Genomic DNA, 11,954 nt, shown 5'->3' on the forward strand with positions numbered 1-11,954 from the left:
TATTATTGTTATATATATATATATAGTCGTGTCCCCTAATGGGCACAACTTTGACTGAGTCTTATTATTGTTATATATATATATATTAAATATATATACATATATATAGCCGTGTCCCTGTGTCAAAAAAAAATTAAAATTGCTCCGCACCCGTACTCGCACCCATGTGACATAGGGTGCAATGTGTTGTCATTTAGAGGAGAGGGAAATGCTAGCCAAGGAAGAATAAGGTGCTCAGTTCATCATTACAAATGTAAAAAAGGAAAAGGATTGCATGGATTAGAAGTTGAAGGATGGATATTAACTGAAGATGGTGGCTCCTCGACGGCTTTGGGGTTGGATGAGCCCTCTAATGCTGTTATTTCCATTAACCAGTTCTGAAAGAGATTATACCTAGAAGAAGGTATTCATCTCACTAAAAAGGAAGAAGCAAAAGTCAAAAGTCACTTGCCATTCTAAACAATTCTAAAGGTGTATGAACATCACCTGAACTCGTCATTTAGGCCTTCCTTCCCTAATTCTTCCTCCCACTCCCCTACACCTCTTCCGACAACGGTGACAACGATGAAATAGGTACATCTCTCTCTCTCTCTCTCTCTCTCTCTCTCTCTCTCTCTCTCTCTCTCTCTCTCTCTCTCTCCTTCTTCTTCTTCTTCTTCTTCTTCTTCTTCTTCTTCTTCCTTCTCCTGACTTTCTTCTTCTTCCTTCTCATCCCTCCCTCCCTCCGCCGCCTCCTCCTCTCTTTTTTTCTTCTTCCTTCTCCGCCTCCTCTCTTCTTCTTTCTTCTTTCTTCTTTCTTCTTTCTTCTCCCTCTGCCGACTCCTTCAATCTTTCTTCTTCTTATTCCTTCTCTTCTTCCTTCCTTCTCCTCTTCCTTCCTCTCTCTCTTTCTTATTTCTTCATTCTCTTCCTCCCTTTCTTATTTCTTCCTTCTCCTCCTTCCTCCTCTTTCTCTCATTGGTGCAAGGGCTTAACTGAGCTTACACTTCTTTCTTATGATGAACTTGATAATGAACCAAAAAATTATTAGGATATTTACTACATCATTGTGTATGATATACTTTTGGTATGCAATTATGCATTGTTTGTTTCTTTATTAGTATAATTTACTTCTTTTTTTCTTTGACTTGTTTGATTGTTTCATGTTTTCTTAATTCACTTAGCATAGCCATAGTATATTTAGGTTGATTTAATAGTGATATTTTTTATTGATGAAGAATAGAAATTGTAGATTGTTAATTTGATTTATTGCATTAATTTATGCATGATTAATTGATGATATGATAATTGTTTTTATTTCATTGGTGTTAAGTTAAAAGTGTTCAAAATTATATATATATGCCCTCCCCGCACCCAAGTTCTTTTAAAGCGCCGCATCTGCACCCTCACATCTATGTGACATAGCCTAAAACAATTACAGGATCAGACCGGATAAGTAGGCAACCTAAAAGGTGGATGTTTCCTACCTACTGCTGGGCAGACAGAAAATGTAACCGTGCAATATACAAATTTTCTCTCTTCAGATAGGTGAACCAACCTTTCACCAGGATGCACAATCCAGAAGCTAAGAGATGTGAGATTTTGCACAAAACAGAAAATCATGCAAGGGCCTGCTACTCTTAATAACATTAGACGACAAAAATCCTTGAGAACAACTATCAATCACATCACAGAAGCTACTCTTAATGATCTAATATATGATTGTTCCAAATAATTGAAGTAAACGCATCAATCACATCACAGAAAGTACAGAAACAAAATATTTGAAGCAGAAGCTAAACAAGCATGCTATTCACAGAAGTGAAGACCATCCTTCAAATGGAAAGAATTCCATCTACCCACAGTTACAGGAAAAAAAAAAAAGGTGTTATAGACAAATAAACGTTGATTGCCGAACAAAGATTACCAAAAACCAAAAAAAAGTCTGTATTTCCAACCACCTGAATTCAAGTTACAGTGACCAATATATTTTCACCCAAAAATCAAAACACAATACATGCAAACTTGCAATAAAACTATATTTTCCATAACAAGAAAACCATCATAGTAACTGAACCATACTATATAGAAACAAAGACTACCTCTAGCCCCTATTCCTCACATCTTACATGCTAAATCCATGAAGGAACAGCAATATTCCCACAATTCCCCCCTTCCCCAAATCCCCAAATGAATCCACTCTCTTATTAATCACCACCCAAGGAAGGAAAGGGGATTTCCAGATCTATTAACCTTCATGAGCCAATTCACAATTAGAACTCATCTTCGAGCTTCAATGCCTCTGCAGCCGCCTCTTCCTCCTCATCATCGATCACGTAATAGGGGTTGTGCGCCTCTGGCCGGAACCTGTACCCTGTGAACACATAGAACGCCAGTGTCGCCAATTCACCAGCCACCGCGCTGGTCCAGGTGTACTTATACGAGGTTATGGTAACCAACGCATAGACGACGACCCTGGTGAAGTCAATGTAGCAGATGACGACGATGCAGTAGTGGCGGATGAGCATGAGGTTCACGGCGGCCTTGCCGTCGGTGCGGGCGGCCTCTCGGAGGTTCTTGATGGACCAGAAGATGTGGAAGAGCACGGCGCAGCAGCAGATGACGTCTACGAGCAGGAAGACCTGCTTCCAGGTGATCCAGTCCTGGGAGAACTGCCGGTTCTTGTCGATGACAACCTGGGCAACGTTGGCGACGACCTGGAGAGGGATCACGATAATCAGGACCTTCTTCTCCCTGTCCTGAAGGTAGGGCTTGAGGAAGGACCCCCGGTCCCGATGAGGATGATGAGGGTGAAGAGGGTGATCCCGTTGAGGAACCTGACGATGTAGAAGAGGACGTCCCAGCCGTGGGCGCTCCCCGTTCGCTTGATGTACGAATTGTCCTCCGCCTCGCAGAGGAGGTTCAGCGCCTTGAGAACCACGAGGGAGAGCATGAGGTAGTGGATCCGGAAAGCCGTGAGGCGCTTCCGGTAGAGCACGGCGATCCAGACGCCGGCGAGAACGGTGTAGACGAAGAACAAGAGACAGTAGACCCTGGGGAGGACGGCGGAGCCGGCCGAGAGGTAGTCTCGACGCGGGGGGTTCTTGCCCTCGAGATTGTACATGACGGAGCGGACGTTCATGGAGACGCGGAGACGCGGGGCGAGGCAGTTGGCGAAGAAGAGGGAGAACTGGTTGGCGTCGTGCACATCGACGGAGACGTCGAGGGAGGAGGCGCCCTTGACGAGGTTGGAGAAGGTGGTCACCCCCTTGACGAGGGTGGAGTCGAGGGAGCAGTGGATCTCGGACTCCTGGAACTGCTGGAGCACGTGGAGCAACGAATCGCGGGTGCAGAGGAAGAAGCCCACCTTGGTGAGGTCGACATCGGCTTGGCTGAGGGAGATGCCCGTCAGGTTCAGCTCCAGGCGCCCCGAGTGGGTGAAGCCGAACTCGTCGAAGCAGATGATGGATCTGGAGTCGGTTCTAACCTCCGAGTGTCCGATCCCTGCATCAGAGGGCCGGAGGAAGGAGAGGAGGAGCAAGAAGAAGAATAAGAGGGGAGATCGGATCGACATTTGGGTGAAGAGGATGTGGTTTCTCTGTAAAGAGTTGGGAAATGGGAAGAATTGAGACTACCGATCTCGAACTCACCACCGGCCGAGGGAGGAGGAGGAGGCCGGAGAGCGAGGGTGTCGGTTGCAGGACAGAGGGATGGAATCGAAGGGGCTTTCGTTAATGTCTTTTCTTTTCTTTTCAACTTTTATATGTTCCTTTTTTCTTTTTTCTCCGCTTTTCGAATGCCAAGGAAGTATCAAGGAACCGTCCCCGGTGACGCTACGGCGTCACAAAAAGCGACGCTTCGACAAGGCCCACGCGCCAGTCGGACCCACTCCCCGCGAACGGGTGCAACGTGATTGTGCACTTTTAGTGTGCTGCTGTATCTGATAACCCTCCATCTGTTTTTTTGTTAACACATTGTACGGAATCACACTGGAAAACGTACAATCCCGTTGCACGACATCTTCCTTCCACCTGAGCTCCAAGTAGGGATGGCAGTGGACCGAGAGAATACGGCCCGGTTTGAACCGAGGATAGAAGACATGAAAGGGAGATGGATGCAGAGATGAAGGTTAAAATCAAAACCCACCCCGCCTCTGCCCCGCTTCCAATTCTGGTTAATAAAATAACTAAAATACTTTTAGGGATGGCAGTGAAAAAATAATAATAATAATAATAATAATAAAGGTTGAAAACAAAGGGGGAAACTTTTCCTGTAGAAATTGCAAATGTGTGAGGTTTGATCTTGATATATCGGAACCAGAACTCTGAACCAAAGGATCTGATCCAAGTTTAAATTAAAGGTTTATTTTAAGATCCAAATCTTATAACAATGCAGCCTGTATGAAATTGATATCTCACCATGATTGATCCATTTGCACTCATAAGTCTACGAGGAAGGAACATAGTCACATGAGCCTGACTCCCTGCCAAGTAACACACTACGTGTATTTGTGTGCATTTATGTATTTATATATATAATATAGATAAAAATGGACTTGATTAACATTATCTACTTTTGAATAGAAATTGACCGCAGTGTGGTCACTTCAACTAACACAAAGGAAGTTGGGTCCAACGCGTCGCACCCGCCTGGGTGCAGGTGTGATGCGGGTGTGGTGCCCGGTTAGAAGAGTATGTGTGACATAGACACATATATATAGGGAAGGGGGGGCCGTCCAACCAAAGGAAGATCTAAAATCTACAAACAATGATAATCGATGGTGTTCCTATTTTGAATTATGAATTTTCTATGTTTAGATGTGTTTTTTAAAGTGTTAAAAATCAATGGCCCACGATACTTTGTATTGTAAAGTTTTAAATGCATTGTGAGCCGTCGATTTTTCAAGTTTTGAAAAGCATCTCTATATGCTGTAAAGTCTTTGTGTAAGGCATATTTCTTATTAAATAAATTATAAAGAACAAATATATGAGGTCTAATCGATGACATGCTCAAGCATTAAAAATGAGCAGTTCGATCGTGATCGATCATGATTGGTTGTAGATTTTGGACCTTCTTTTGAATATATATATATATATAATGCATGTATGTACGTGTATGTTTCATGGACGGCTAACCCTTCATTTTCAACCTTGAATTTTAATATACAAGATTTGGCGGACAAATAAGATGCCTAATGAGTGGAGGAAGAGTATTTTGGTGCCTCTATATAAGAATAAGGGTGATATATAAGATTGCACAAACTATCGTAGTATAAAACTCATGAGTCATACTATGAAACTTTGAGAGAGGGTGATTGAGTGTAGGTTGAAGAAGGTTGTCATGATATCGGAGAATCAATTTGGTTTTATGCCTGGAAGATCAACTATGGAAGCTATACATCTTCTTAAACAACTTATTGAGAGATATAGAGAAAGGAACAAAGATTTGCATATGATTTTTATTGATTTGGAGAAGGCATACAATAGAGTACCTAGGGACGTTCTCTGGTGGACAATGATGAAGAAAGGTGTTTCTCTCAAGTACATTAGTATAATTAAAGATATGTATGAGGGAGTAGTAACCAATGTCCGCACTTGTGAATGGGTGACAACCAATTTTCCTATAATGATTGGGTTACATCAAGGATCTACTTTAAGCCCTTTCCTATTTGTTATAGTGATGGATGAGCTTACGAGATCAATTCAAGAAAATGTGTCGTGGTGTATGTTGTTTGCTGATGATATTGTTTTGATTGATGAGTCTAGAACTGAGGTTAATGCTAAGTTAGAATTATGGAGACAAACATTGGAAGCAAGAGGTTTTAAGTTGAGTAAGAGTAAGACAAAATATATGAAATGTCGATTTAGTAAGCAACGAAATAGTGATGGAAGTGTAGTGAAGTTTGGTGAGCAAGAAATATCGGTGGATGATTGTTTCAAATATTTGGGATCTATGATTCAAAAGTATGGAGAAATTGACGGAGATGTAAATCATAGGATAAAGGTTGGGTGAATGAAATGAAAAAGTGCAACTGGAGTGTTGTGTGATCGTAGAATGTCATTGCTGTTGAAGGAAAAGTTTTATAGGACGACTATTAGACCCACTTTACTATATGGTACGAAATATTGGGCTGCCAAGAGACATCATATTCAAAAAATGCGTGTAGCTGAGATGCGTATGCTTCGATGGATGTGTGAAAATACAATAAAAGATAAGATTCGAAACGAGGAGATACGTAAAAAGGTAAGTGTTGCACCCATTGAAAATAAGATGAGAGAGAATCGTTTACGGTGGTTTGGACATATTCGGCGAAGGCCTAACGATGCTCCAATTAGAAGGACGGAGAAATGGGAAAATATATTAGTTAAAAGAGGTCGGGGTAGGCCTAGGAAAACTTGGATGGAGATGATAGGAAAGAATATGAATGCTTTGAACCTCACCGAGGACATGGCATTGGATAAAAATGATTGGAGGAGAAAGATTCGTGTGGAAGACCCAGAATGATTTTCTTTTTTGGTTCATATCGCCGACACCAATTGTTTTGGGATGAAGGCGTTGTTGTTGTTGTTGTATGGATGTTGGACATAAATCTTAGCATGCATCAAAGTGCTTCATTCTTACCGAATCAGAAGAATGATTATTCTGTTGAAATGTATTAGCTTCGAGCTCTTTTAAGCTTTAGTTTTCATCAAAGGATACACCAGCAAATTATCCTAAAGTTGGCTATAAGATTTCCAAAAGTGGTCTCCTTGGAAGCCGATGATAATATTAAGTGTTTGGCCTGAACTAATTACATCTGCAAAACAATTTCCCTTTTTTTTTTCAAAAAACATATGTTGGCTCTCACCAAGGTTACTAGTTCCCAAGAATTGTCAATTTAGACAACGTGCTAAAACTTTGCTTAAGAAAAAAATCACTAGTTGCAAAACGAATCAAATAGATACATAGGTAATTACATACATAAAGATATATGATACACAGTTACACAAGTATACATACATGTATATTATAAAAAATACATACATTGTACTCATATAATATATAAATACATACTTAAATAATGTACATAGTCATAGCTGAGCCATATGAAAACTTGGCTGATGCAGTAGAGTCTTGTGGCAAACCTGATCATTCAAATTTTTTACCAGGTAAACGGCCAAGTCAAGCTGAGTCAACCGAGTTACCGATTTGACTCAGCGACTTTTTAAATATTGCTCCAGTCAATGAAGAGGTCCCCTCAAAATTTCATGCAACCACCAAGTCATCACTCTATATGAAGTGAAGCCACTGAAATTTAACTAAAGTGCCTACCATACCTGCCACAAGCTACACAGTAGATCACCAAGGTTACCTTTGTCTCCTAAACAGTTTAACCTACCACTGCTTTTGTTGTTCAGGATATATGGTCGATGCCCTTCATGCCTTCTTCCATGGAGTCCGGATCAGGTGCCATCACATGGCACCTTAGTTGTCAAAGGCGGTGACCTAGGCACAGCCCCACCACCTGGACGACCAGGTTTGGGCGGTTAGGCCCTATATTGCCGCCTAGGCTGGGATCTCCTAGGTTTTGTTTAGAGCCTAGGCTTTTTTTTAAGACATCATTTGTTTTCTTCTTTGAGGAGGAGGAGAATTATTTATCTATTGCTTGTATTATATATATTGTGGAGGAGAAGAAAAAAAAAACATTATTTGTCTATTGCTTGCATTATGTCTATTGTTGAGAAGAAGAAGAATAAAACATTATTTGTCTATAGATTGTATTATGTCTAATTGTAGTTAATTTTTTTGTATACATGATTTTATTTTGTGTATTGTTCATTCACATTGTTAGTTGTATGGTTTGTTTATTCAATTGTTAATTTATTCTTAATTTGTTTCAGAAGGTTAAGGTTATGTAATATAATTGTTTTACAGTGTTCAACGATATATTATTTGTCTATTGCTTATTGTTGATTGATTTTATGTTGTACACCTATGTCACAGGAATTCGGCTAGCAGGGTGCCGCACCCGCATCGATGCGGGTGCGCCATCGGGTGCGGTTAACCCGACCCTAGGTGTGTTGACTGCACCTAGGGTCATTTTTGTCTATTTTTTTGGATTTTTTTTTTAAATTTTTTGCCCTATGAAATGGGCTGCGGAATTTAAAAAAAAAAATCTTTGGGGGGGGGGGGGGGCGCTGCCCCCCTATAACCCCCCACCAGGGGCGGCCCCCCTGCCCGCTGACCGCGCAGCGGGACCCGCACCAGGGGGAGCCCCCGAACCCCCTTCCTGCAAGGGCAAAAACAATGAATCTGGCTCCACAACTCATCACTTTCATCTTTGGGGACAACCATATAAGATAAAAAATGGTAAAAAGTAAGTTGGGAATAAATATCATGGACCTTAACAGCTACCATACATTCATACATATACACTATATATATATATATATATATATATTTATTTACATTTTTGCCGCTATCGCACACCTGCACCCGGTTTTTTTGGAAGTGCCGAATCCCCACACCCGCACCCATGTGACATAGTTGTACACATGTTTATTATTATGTTTTTTTAAATTTTTTATTTCGGGTACCACATACCCCCCCCCCCCCCCGCCTAGGCCTTTTAAGGGCTCACCGCCTAGGCTCTGCCTAGCGCCTATGACAACTAAGCAAGGCACATTTTTTGTGCCTTAGGCACCTGATCACCCTCCATCAGGTCATGGGCTCCACACCTGACAGGCCCTATCCCCAAGATGGAGGGTGATCAGGTGCGTAAGACTCAAAAAATTGCACCATGCGATGGCACCAGATCTTTTCACTCTTCCATGTGATGTCCAAGACAGCCTAGGCACCCTTGTTGCCCAATGCAAGTTTTGCCTTCAATCCAACATCCAACTTCTAATCTAATGAGGAGTATGAACATACTACAAGGACTATCAAGCTAACAAGAAAATAACAAAGTATACAGATAAAACAATTTCATCCTATGTGTTTGTGGTCCCTGCCAACTTTGACATACCAATGGAATACAAAGAAGCACAGGAAAGAATTTCAACCTGCTTACAACTATAAGAATAAAGCTAAACCACCAAAAAAAGAAACAAAGAAGAAAGTCAAGGGTAAAAGACACAATAAATGTGTTAGTTGTCTCTCCAACTATGGTTTATACTTAAGTTCACTTTTAAAACTGACACTCACTACAGTCACAGAGTTCTTATTCATGATTGCTATTCTGGGAATTTATCAAGAATCCAATTCTTGTAGAATTGCTTAAAACTCCTGCTGCCTTTAGGTATAGTATGATTCTCACTATCAAATAGTTTATCTTTTAGAGCTTACAAACAAGAGCGTTGAAAGAAGGAAATTGTGCAATCTGTATTGAGATCAATTATCAACTTCCTTTTCTTAACTTTTAATTCTAGAGAACAGACTCACAGCTTACCCATTAAAGTTGACTTGTTAGATGTCTCAAAAGGTAGTCATGTTCTAAGTACCCTGGCCTCCCAGTGGTTGAGGGAAATATTACTGGAGACCTCAGCAAGCATTGATAGGAAAACTAAAACTAAACCTTGGAAGGCAGCATTTAGTACGACACAAACATCAGTTGAGAACATATTTCAGTAAATGGTCATTCTTCAGTTTCCAGGGTCTTAAGCATAGAACATGTAAGGCCCTTCTTGAAGGAAAGCAATGAGTTTGCATCGCAAAGACAATATCTGAATCTGATGTTACTCCATTACAGGGAGAAACACGAAAGCCATTGTGTTGAGTCACTGACTTCAAGGTGCAATCTAAGTCACACGGACTCGGCTATAAGGACGATGCACCCGCATCGACACGCCCCGACACAGGTGAAGACACGGGTGCGGCTTCGGACACGAGGCGGACACGGTCAACCAAGTGTCGAACTCGGTCAATGCACTGGGGATGAGACCATCCACATTTTGGACTCTGTCAACTTTGACCGAATCTATTTTTGTCAATTTTTTAAGGCAAAAGACGTATAAAAACTAAAAAAATGATTTTTTTATATATTTTTTTTTAAAATTATATATATATAGCCGAGTCTTATTATTGTTATATATATATATAGCCGTGTCCCCTAATGGGCACAACTTTGACCGAGTCTTATATATAATAGCCGTGTCCCCCTAATGAGCACAACTTTGACCGAGTCTTATTATATATATATATATATATATATATATATATATATATATATATATATATATATATAGCCGTGTCTCCGTGTCCAAAAATTTTTAAAATTGCTCCGCACCCATACCCGAACCCATGTGACATAGGGTGCAATGTGTTGTCATTTAGAGGAGAGGGAAATGCTAGCCAAGGAAGAATAAGGTGCTCAGTTCATCATTACAAATGTAAAAAAGGAAATGGATTGCATGGATTAGAAGTTGAAGGATGGATATTAACTGAAGATGGTGGCTCCTCGAGGGCGTTGGGGTTGGATGAGCCCTCTAAAGTTGTTATTTCCATTAACAAGTTCTGATAGAGATTATACCTAGAAGAAGGTAATTATCTCATTAAAAAAGGAAGAAGCAAAAGTCAAAAGTCACTTGCCAATTCTAAACAATTCTAAAGGTGTATGAACATCACATGAACTCGTCATTTAGGCCCTCCTTCCCTAATTCTTTCTCCCACTCCCCGACACCACTTCCGACAACGGCAACAACTATGAAATAGGTACATCTCTCTCTCTCTCTCTTCTTCTTCTTCTTCTTCTTCCTTCTCCTTCTGACTTTCTTCTTCTTCCTTCTCATCCCTCCCTCCCTCCCTCCGCCGCCTCCTCCTCTCTTTCTTCTTCTTATTCCTTCTCTCTTTTTTCTTCTTCCTTCTCCGCCTTCTCTCTTCTTCTTCCTTCTTCTTCTCCCTCTGCCGACTCCCTCAATCTTTCTTCTTATTCCTTCTCCTCTTCCTTCCTCCTCCTCTCTTTCTTCTTCTTCCTTCTCTTCCTCTCTTTCTTATTTCTTCCTTTTCCTCTTTCCCTCATTGGTGCAAGGGCCTAACTGAGCTTACACTTCTTTCTTATGATGAACTTGATGATGAACCAAAAAAATATTAGGATATTTACTACATCATTGTGTATGATATACTTTTGGTATGCAATTATGCATTGTTTGCTTTTTTATTAGTATAATTAACTTCTTTTTTTCTTTGACTTGTTTGATTGTTTAATGTTTTCTTAATTCACTTAGCATAGCCATAGTCTATTTAGGTTGATTTAATAGTGCTATTTTTTATTGATGAAGAATAGAAATTGTAGATTGTTAATTTGATTTATTGCATTAATTTATGCATGATTAATTGATGATATGATAATTGTTTTTATTTCATTGGTGTTAAGTTAAAAGTGTTCAAAATATATATATATATATATATATATATATATATATATATATATATATATAGATGCCCTCCCCACACCCAAGTTCTTTTAAAGTGCCGCATCTGCACCCTCACATCTATGTGACATAACCTAAAACAATTACAGGATCAGACCAGATAAGCAGGCAACCTAAAAGGTGGATGTTTCCTACCTACTGCTGGGCAGACAGAAAATGTAACCGTGCAATATACAAATTTTCTCTCTTCAGATAGGTGAACCAACCTTTCACCAGGATGCAGAATCCAGAAGCTAAGAGACGTGAGATTTTGCACAAAACAGAAAATCATGCAAGGGCCTGCTACTCTTAATAACATTTGACGACAAAACTCCTTGAGAACAACTATCACATTAATATTCTGAGAGCCCATATGATCTAATATATGATTGTTCCAAATAATTGAAGTAAACGCATCAATCACATCACAGAAAGTACAGAAACAAAATATTTGAAGCAGAAGCTAAACAAGCATTATTTTCACAGAAGTGAAGACCATCCTTCAAATGGAAAGAATTCTATCTACCCACAGTTACAGGGGAAAAAAAAAGTGTTATAGACAAATAAACGTTGATTGCCGAACAAAGA

The 11,954-nt window shown here is 40.2% G+C and overlaps 1 pseudogene; it reads right to left on the reverse strand.

Annotated features, from left to right (window-relative positions):
• Positions 1-1,902: 1,902 nt before the first annotated feature.
• Positions 1,903-3,695, reverse strand: LOC149829565 (protein CANDIDATE G PROTEIN-COUPLED RECEPTOR 7 pseudogene; annotated as a pseudogene).
• Between the last annotated feature and the right edge of the window lie 8,259 nt (positions 3,696-11,954).

The sequence above is a fragment of the Nuphar pumila genome, chromosome 8, assembly GCF_984573655.1.
Source record: "Nuphar pumila chromosome 8, dmNupPumi1.hap1.1, whole genome shotgun sequence".
In the NCBI taxonomy this organism is placed as follows: Eukaryota; Viridiplantae; Streptophyta; class Magnoliopsida; order Nymphaeales; family Nymphaeaceae; genus Nuphar; species Nuphar pumila.